The sequence below is a fragment of the Cupressus sempervirens genome, chromosome 8 (assembly GCF_028749045.1).
Source record: "Cupressus sempervirens isolate cs-2001-9-10 chromosome 8, ASM2874904v1, whole genome shotgun sequence".
Lineage (NCBI taxonomy): Eukaryota > Viridiplantae > Streptophyta > Pinopsida > Cupressales > Cupressaceae > Cupressus > Cupressus sempervirens.
In genome coordinates this window covers 299,048,064-299,058,134 of record NC_143125.1, presented here as the reverse complement: position 1 = coordinate 299,058,134, position 10,071 = coordinate 299,048,064, and the positions used below count along the sequence as shown (strand labels likewise).

Genomic DNA, 10,071 nt, shown 5'->3' with positions numbered 1-10,071 from the left:
CAAACTTTTCATAGACTGCAAGACACATCAAAAGAAACAAAAGTGAGACTACAAAAGGTTGGCCAACAAAAACTTGGCTCTAGTGGCTATATGAATCTTCACTCTTGACTTGTAAGTAGCAGCAACAAAATTTCATATAATTTTTTTTAATATAATGTTGCAAACAATTATTTTTAATCAAATCATACATGCAAAACTAATGATATTAAGAAAAAAAATACAAGGCACAAAATTTAATATAGAGCCCATGAATGAAGATAAAATAATTTCCTTGACAGAAGGCTATAAAGTTGTCGCAGCATGCCTATGCCAAGAATCTAAAAGCCATACCCAAGAATTTGGTTCACCAAATGAGACACAAGTAAATTGGTCAAATGAGAAGTAAATCAAATTAAATAGTTGAAAATTTTCTTTTTTGGTTTTAGTTTCCAACTTAAATTGACTACATAACAATGCACATAACATTTTACTGCAACCTTCAAATCCTATCACAAAACCTGCACGTGATGAAGGCCATGATGTGTATCATAGTGGTGGAGGTATTAATTTACTATTTGAAATTAATTATGAAATTATGAATACAGTTTAACATCTTCAATTTTAATTTGACGTGTAACCATTTTTTGAATATTTTAGAGCATGTTGAACATTATGGTGAAGGAGTGGAGCATGTTCGAAGTGTTCAACATGTTGAGGTGGTAGGGGACCAAAATGTTATTGTAAATGATGTGGCATTGTCAGGTAAGAAAATGCATGTTATGTTCTACTAGTTAATGAAATACTTGTAATAGAAAAAAAGAAAGAAAGAGTATGTGAATTTAACCCATTTACTTGTTATTGCAATATGACCCCCTTTAGTGTAGCAACCTTGTGCTCCTCAAAATAGGAGCCATCATAATTTGACATTACATGTGCCACAAGAGGGGGAGAATGAGGAAGATATTGATGCTCCTATCAGCCATCTCCTTAAGAAAGCTAAGAAAAACAAAAAGAAGAAATGATTTTTTAAAAATGCTCTTTGATAAACCTTGTTTGATAAACTTTGTTGGATAATGAAAGAACATTGTTTTAAGTAATTATCTATGAATGTTGTGTATTAATATTGATTTTATGTCATGTTAATGAATATTTTTGTGTTAATGAAGCCTTGATTAGTATTGGGTAATAATGATTTTTCTATCATATTAATGAATGTTACATGATTCTATTGATTGAATGTTATAGCTCATAAATGGATGAAAGAATGAATGTAGTATGTAATTAGATGATAATGGGAAATTTAGATTGATGTTAGGGCGAGGGGGTGAGGCCAGATGAGCTTTCACCTTCTCATGGTTGGCCTCATTTAGTAGAGAATATTAAAGTATTCTCAAAACCAAGTGAAGCTCAAACTAACATACCTTCATTAATTAATCAATTTCATTCATTTTAGGTCTAGAATGATGGGATGATACTATATGGTATAGGTATGAATCTTTGAAAATAATGAACTCTTTTTTATTTGAGCTATTCTTAATTGATAGCTTCTATTTAGTTTCTTGCTAAGGATGAATAAATTGAAGTAGTATATCTATTTGAATTTGGTTATCATAAATGTTAAAGCATGTAGCTTTACTTTTTGAGTGCCATGCGCCTAAAGCTGGATGTAGCATCTTCAAGGGACTCCAATTCAATTTGTTGAAACCTAAACTATTCTACACCTATATCTCTTCCATTCGATAAGGTTGAATTGCCAATGTTTCCTCGAAGGTGATACCTCTTTTCTAGTCTTTCATGATTAATCATAGCTGAAAGGCTGCATTCGCATTCAATTTACTGGTTTATTTTGTAAGCAAAGTAGAAACCCCATATTTTGATGGATTTAATTTTTCCTTCTTTTTTTTTTTTTAGGTTTAATTTTGCCTTTTTTAATTTTATTTTTCTTATTTTGGAAGAATTGTTGTAGTTGTTGCATACTAGTATTCTAATTCTATCATGGAAAAATAGGGCTCAAATGAGAATGTTGATGCAAAAGTCCCTTAGCCTGAGGTAATAGGTGTTGGTAGGGGTCACAACAGAAGAGGGAGTACTAATGAGAAGAATGATGTAACAGATTGGAAGCTAGCGAATGGTGGTAGAGGCCAAAAGAAGGCAACAATGTCTAATGTAGTAAGTTCCTAAATGTTATCTATTTATTAAAGTTTACAATAGTATGTACATGATGCTTGATGAAAGAATATATGGTCTTGTAGAGAAACTAGGCAGGTAACTTGACACACCATTAATAAAATTCACTTGTCTTATAGAAAGTTGTCTTGTCTCCATAAAATTTACAATATCATCTTCTTGTGTTGTGGAAGTTGTCTAAGTATAGTTATTACAAGATCATCAAGACCATTTATTTTCTTTTTTCTTTCTTTTTGTTTGTGTTTTTTATTTGATGATTAATTACCATTCTCATGTGATAGATTCATAGAGTTATTGAAGATCCTAAACTATTCATAAGGTTCATAATTATATGATACTATTATACTGTTAATTCTATATTTAATACTTTAATTTCAAAAATGCAACTTGCAATATATTTTGTTGCATTCTCTATACAAGATAAATAATATAAAAGTTCAATTAGAATATAGTGAGCATATAACTGGAACTTATCTAATCTTTTTCTTTAATTTACTCGCAATAAATCACTCTATTATTCCATAGTATTGTTACTATCATAAATGTGTAGATAGTTCTAGCCAAAATCTAGAGTAGACAATAGAATCAACTTCTCTCTATATAACTATAAGAATAATGTCTTGACATTAATTCTATATGATATGATATATTATTCTAAATCCAACCCTTATAATGATATGACATCTACTCCATCTACATGTTGGCCTTTGACATCTCCGAGTCATTGTTTTGTGTAGCTTTTAGGGTTCGTTCCTACATCACATAACCCATATCCATCCATCTCTCTTGGTCAATGGTGTCCCAATTTTCATTTTTGCCAAGATATAACTCTGTGTTCTATAACAATATCCATATTTAATAAAATTTTAGTTGAAATCTATAAGCAACAATCTAACAAAACTAAATCTGAAATTGTATGCTAAGTTGGATTTTGATCTGAAAGATTGTTTGGTTATAGTGGGCAGTTGATTGGGTCCTCAATGTATCCATTTAATACTTGACCAGATATACATTTTGTGACAAAATATTTAGGTAGATACAATGGGTTATAAATGGTCAAGGTAGATACAATGAGTTATTGCAATTGAAGGGAATAATACATTTTCAATATGATATTAAGCATGGTGGGTACCCTCTATTTTCTATGTGGATTCAATCATGTTTGTTCAAGTTTACCTTTAACATTTGTAGGTAATTATTTTTCATTGCTTGTCTGGTAAAAATCTAAGAATGTTGTCAACATGGTTCAAAGAAGAATGGTTGAGAAGATGCTGGGTTTTCAGTCCTTCAACAAACAACTTTGCTCAATGTGAGAAATAAATAAATTGTTAGAAAATGCTTATGCCATTACTTCTAGGTATGATGCAATAATTCTATGGGTCAATAAACTATTAGTGAATGCTTGTGTATTGGATAATTGGTACATTCTTAGACTGCTACTACTTCTGTGCATAACTGATACCTTGAGAGTACCACTCCACTCCTCCTGGAAAGGATTTAGTGCCACAAATTAAAGATTTTGAATGTGATAATTTATTAAACAACAATTTCTAGCTGCAAAATGATTTATGCTTTGTTTTTTCTATATCAAATAAATCATACATTACTCTACTCCATTTGTTCGATGTTTGGGAACACATTTGGTATTAGTTTAGTTAATAAGTCTTTCAAGAGTTACTTAAAATAAATTGGGTTACCATTTTGAAATAAGATCAATTGCAATGCATTAAAACTAATTTGAATAAGTTGGGTCACCATTGCATTTTGAAATTTAAATATTTAACTGAGTAATTGCTGCGATGTGTGAATGTTGATTTGGATATTTTGGGTTACCATTGCATTTGGGAATATAAAGATGTATTGCTATCACAATGTGTTTGGTGAGTTAGTTAATGTGGCTAACCATGCTTGTAAATATTTATTTAATACTTTTTTTGCAACTTATGTATTTACTGCATTGAATTTAGGGATAATAGAAAGTCAATTTCTACAACTACAGAATGGTTGGAAAGAAAGAATATTCTTTGCCTCATCTTACGATCCAATTTACACCACAAGTAGTATGTAGACCAAGTAGTAGATATTATTATATTGCCATCTAGATTTATTTGTGCAGATTCTATCATTATTTTCTAATAGAAGGATTGATTTCTTATTGCGGTGGTTATTAGATCCAAAACATTATGAGGCTTATCTTGTTGGAACATCATCTATCAGAAGAGCACTTAGATGTCATTTGGGTTGCTACTGAAAAGCCAGATCCAATTGAAGCAGTATTAAAAATATTCTTTCTTTTTTGTCCTTTAATTTCATTAGGTACTCTCACTGGTATGTAACTAAAATTTTCTGTGATGTAGGTTAAAGAAAATGTTTTTGACCTCATCACTGATTTAGCTTGGTCATTTTTGGATGAGCAATTGGATAGTCTTTTTCATAGGTTGAAGAATGTACAAGTATTCTAGATAGCCACCTTTTTATATTGTGTTTCTTTGGCCTTTATTTTTTTCCAATTGTTGAGTTTGCTAATGATGTTTAATAATTTTTTTTGCTTATCCTTGTAGGATCGGTCTACAGGGGATTTTGTTAAAATTCTTGGTTTCTTGAAGAAGCTTGCATGGAATGACACCAAAGGTATCATGGCAGAAAAGTACATATCAATTTGGCTTTACGTTTTTTTGACATGAGAAATTATAAGCCAAGGAGTAACTTAGCTATAAGAAAATGTGCACTATCCTTTCTCTCTAATTCTTTCAAGTTTGTGATATGTATAAATTTATCTTTCATTTAGAAAGACAAATCAATTCTATTAATTGTCACAAGTGATATCAATTATGCAAGTTAAGTCTTTAAAAGTCAAAGTCTTTGTAATCAACCAATCTTTTGGCAAGTTATTATAAAGAAATAAAGAGCCATTTTTCTTTCAAAACTTATTTTATGTACACACTATCTAACTATTTATGTACTTGTCTCTTCCTTTTATTGCATGAGTAGTCTCCTTTCTCACTTGAAGATGCACAGGGACATGATGCAAGAAGTCCAAAATTCTTCATTAATAGCATGATACATCACAAAATCAACATTATGATAATTAGTTTATTTGGATGTCATATTATATGAACACATTTGAATGGAGTTGCTGGTCAAAGGAAAAGTATTAGGGAATTTTGAGTAATGATGAGCATCTTATCCATTGTTTTTATTTGTTTGATGTGAACATTTTCCCCCATACATAACTTAGGTGGAGTTGGATTGTTCATGTGAATGATTAGATAGATTCTAGAATCTAAAGATAAAGAAATTTTAGACTCTTGTAATAGGCCAGATTGATAAATTTGCAACACCATTAATATAATTATATAATATCCATGCTTTTGTATGTTATTGATTGTTAATGACCTAACTATGGGCTGCTGCTACAACTGATCTTGCATTAAAACTACATGCTCATCTACATCTACACCAATAAATTAACTATGTGGTAATGATAAAAGCTAAGTATTGCCATTACATCTTGAGATATACTCTTGGGTGAGCCAAAAATAACAAATTTTCTTATACAGGAGGTAATCCTTAAATAGTTCCTTTTATTTAATTGATAATCTAGCTTTGCGTACATATATACATCATTATTTTACACATCTAGGGTAGGGGAGGAGGTGGGGGTGTGGGGAGCAACCTATGTTTACATAAATACACTTCTAGTTGTATTTTTCTCCCATTTAGGGAAGGAGTTGCTCCTAAATTGTCAATATTTTTTGGGGGGTGGGGTAGGAGGAGGGGCTTGAGAGGGAGATACTATATCAATAATAATTATACCATGACAACATTATAACAATATAGTTAAATATTGATGGCAGTGGCACCGTATAACAACAACAAATATACTATGATTCATATACATAGCTAGATATATGTAAGTTAACTATTAACAATTTTTTTTTAAGGGAATGAAAGAATTTCAAAATGGCTATATCATGTAACAATTACATATATTCTTTAGAATTATGAAGGAATATGTTTATAAGTTACATAACAATTAACACCTTTTTTTGATGCTATATATGAATGTTAAAACAATTATGTAAGTGTCAATAGTTATAAAAGCCGTTTAGATCCACAAATATATTTTTTGTAAACATTATAGAAAGTTTCCCTACCATTAGAGATGCCTAGCCATATGTGGGATAGTCCAGGGATGTCTTAGATGCTCCCCACTATCTTTGGGATGGGTAGATGTCATAACAAAATCTTGTGATTTTCAAAGATTTTGGGGGATGGCTAGAGAACCAAGATCCCTTGCTGTCCCACTATATGTGAAATGTCATTGGGGTAGGGGATGGGGGTTTGAGGGCTAGGAATGTATCTATGGAACACATAGGCCTTTTAGTGTGTCTAAGAATTAAAAAGTTTCTAATATGAGTGTTTTACAACCTAAATGTACAAACATTTCAACTTTCTTGAGTTTTACGTTTCTTGCATTTCCTTGCAATGTTTAAGTTTGGATTTATTAGGAAGCTTTTGTAAAAAAATGATTTTCCTACCTAGAATCTTCAGCAATTTTTTTTATTAGGTTCCAATATTAAACACATTCTAACATATTGTACCATTCCCTTGTGATTGTATATGTGTCTCTATGTACAAATATGTACTAGATACATTGTTTCACTATCTCTATTTTTTCCTTCTTGTTTTTGTTGTTTACACTTCAGTAAAACTTGTGTGGACTATAATCTGCAATCTTCTATTTTTGAACCATAATTTACTTTCACATATAAATTTTGGATTCTACCTATCATATATTAGTTTTAACTTTCATGTAAGACATTTATGTAAATATATTCATTCATAAGGTGCTCAAATGTTGTGAAATACTTGAAGGTTGTGTACTAGCTTTGTATTTAGGTGTTGCTAAAGGTAATGTCATTTCCCTTTTGTTAACATTGATTTAATTCATGTTATGTGTAGATTGCTTGAGTTACTTTGGAATATGATGTATACAGAAGAGGCACTGGATGAAGTGCTGGAGTCTAGATCTTTTATTGAAATCCTTGGTCACTATATCTTAGTAGACCATGAAAGTCAAGTTGTGGGTTCAGAAGAAAAAACTATATATTTTTCTTTCTCATGTTTTGTGAATTACCTTACAGTAATTCCAATGACAACATTGAATATTTTTTCACTTAGCTCTCAGCAGTATTTTGTCAAATAACTATTTTAAAAATCTATAAAATGCTTGTAATTTTCTTCTACCAGGTTTGCATTTTGTAGTATCTTTCAAAGGTTAAGGTTGGAGAATTTGTGATTCCTTCACTTAGACTTTTGCGGGAAATTATATGTTTGGACAATGAGAAACCTTTTTATAGAGTGAGAAAATGTTCTTTCCGTAAATTTGAAAATAGTTGAATACCATCATAATATCATTTTTTGAGAACCCTCTCCCTTGTCTAGTTGTAGGGAATGAGAAACCTTGATAGATGGGAACTTCATCCATCTATAGCCACTTGTCAACATAGGTCTATAAAATCTCATCTCAAGGTGGTGGTAGAACCACCAAAGTCCTAAAGATAAATATCCAAACTAATCACTGACCAAGCTGCCATCAGTGATTACTTTGGATATTTATCTTCTAATAATTGTTTTTAAAACAAAACATGTTGGTCAAAATTTCCACCAATGTTGGGAAACATTGGTGGAACTTTTGACCAATCCTGCTCAACACTTCCACCAAAGATTTGTCGAAATTTTGACCAACATTGGTGGAACTTTGACCAATCTTGGTCAACATTTCCACCAAAGATTTTTTGAAATTTTGACCAATGCATCAATCAACATTGATGGAAATTTTGACCAATCTTGGTTGACATTTCCACCAAAAATTTGTCTACATTTTGACCAATGCATCAACCAACATTGATGGAACTTTCACCCAATCTTGGTGGAACTTTTGACCAATGCATTGATGAGGATTCTATTTTGGGTTTGGCATTCTAGTCAATGCTTTGGTTGACATTTCAACCAAACTTGGTTGCAATTTTGACCAATGGTCTTATTGAAAAGAGAGGTCAATTTTGACCAAATAAAGCGTCGTAATTTTGACACCTACAATCTTTGGTCAAATTTTTGATGACAAAAATAGCCATGAACCAATTGGTCAAAAATTAGACCAACATGTGTAAAAAATTAGACCATTTTTTGTTGAAAAATGAGTCAAAATGTACTAGTATGTGATAGCAATATCACAATTTGACATGCTATGGAAAATATCTCCTACTTACCAATTAATGAGCGTAAGGTTCTTTCTAATGAATGGTTCATAAGGAACAACACTTGATGAAGGTTTTGCAAATGGGGTTGTAAATAGAGTGGGTTTATCCATATAAGAAACTCTATAGTTAAGCGCAATGGAGTTGGAGTAGTACTGGGATGGGCGACCACTCAAGAAGTCTCGATGCTTCACCTCTATGAGCATCACCTAGATCCAATGAGTGTTAAGTATTCTATTCATTCTCATGAGAGATGGGTTTGTGTAAACCAATACTCATGAAATATGGGTCAATGAGTTTGACTTTAAAACTACACAGTTAAATCCATATTATCACAATTTGACTTGCCATGGAAAATATCTCCTACATCTCAATTGATGAGCTTAAGGGGATTTCTAATGAATGGTTCATAAGGCCCAACACTTGGTGAAGGTTTTGCAAATGGGGTTGCAAGTAGAGAGAGTCTATCCATACATGAAACTCTATAGTTTAGTGTGCTCAAGCTAGAGTAGTACTAGGACGGGTGACCTCTTGGGAAGTCCCACAGCTCCACCTTTGTGAACATCACCTAGACCTCATGAGTACTAAGTATTCTATTAATTTTCATTAAATATGGGTTTGTGTAAACCATTACTCATGAAATATGGGTCAATGAGTTTAACTCTAGTTAAATCGTGATAGCAATATCACATTTTGACTTGCTTTGGAAAATATCTTCTACTTATCAATTAATGAGCTTAAGGGTATTTCTAATGAATGGTTCACAAAGCACAAATATTGGTGAAGGTTTTGCAAATGGGGTTGTGAGTAGAGCGGGTTGGCATTGAGAAAACTCTATAGTTAAGCACACTCAAGCTAGAGTAGTATTGAGATGGGTGACCTCCCAGGAAGTCCTAGTGCCTCACCTTTATGAGCATCACCTAGATCCAATGAGTTCTAAGTATTCTATTCATTTTCATGAGAAATGGATTTTTATAAATCACTACTCATGAAATATGGGTCAATAAGTTTGACTCAAAAACTACATAGTTAAATCCCAATAGCAATATCACAAGTTTTCATCATACAAATGGTACTCTAAGACTTTACTTTGATGCATTTTCCTAGGAGGATTTTATTCACGAGTCATTGAGTTTGACTCAAAAACCGCACAGTTAAAATCAGCAATATCATAAGAATAAAGAGGTCGAGCATCAACTTCAATAGATTAAAGAACAAGTTATGAAGTTTCAATATTGTAATCCTCATAAATATGTCATTTAGTTGATGTAGTCTTTTCCAAGTCTTGATATGAGACTCATACTTTTGACTAAATTCATCATTTTTCTCCAATTACTTCCACATATTTTTTGTAGTTCTTTTATTTTCTTTATTCAATATAAAAATAATAATAATGAAATAGACAATTATCCTTCTAGGAGGTTCCAAGTTAAAAATTAGGAAGAAAAACTATGAAACTTGATTTTTATGAATTGAGGGTATGATAGAAAAATAGATTAAAGTATACCATACATTAAAGCACTTATATAACAACTCCGATTACCATCATGCTTATGTAGCACCACTTTAGAGAGATAAGTGGAACATCAATGTATTCGCAATTCACTACTTGATGACCTCTCACTATCTCTTAGGTAAATCT

General features: G+C 31.7%; 1 pseudogene; it reads left to right on the top strand.

Moving 5' to 3' along the window:
• The first annotated feature begins 4,349 nt into the window (after positions 1 to 4,349).
• Positions 4,350 to 10,071, top strand: part of LOC149542604 (potassium channel AKT1-like) — a 114,145-nt pseudogene continuing 108,423 nt past the window's right edge.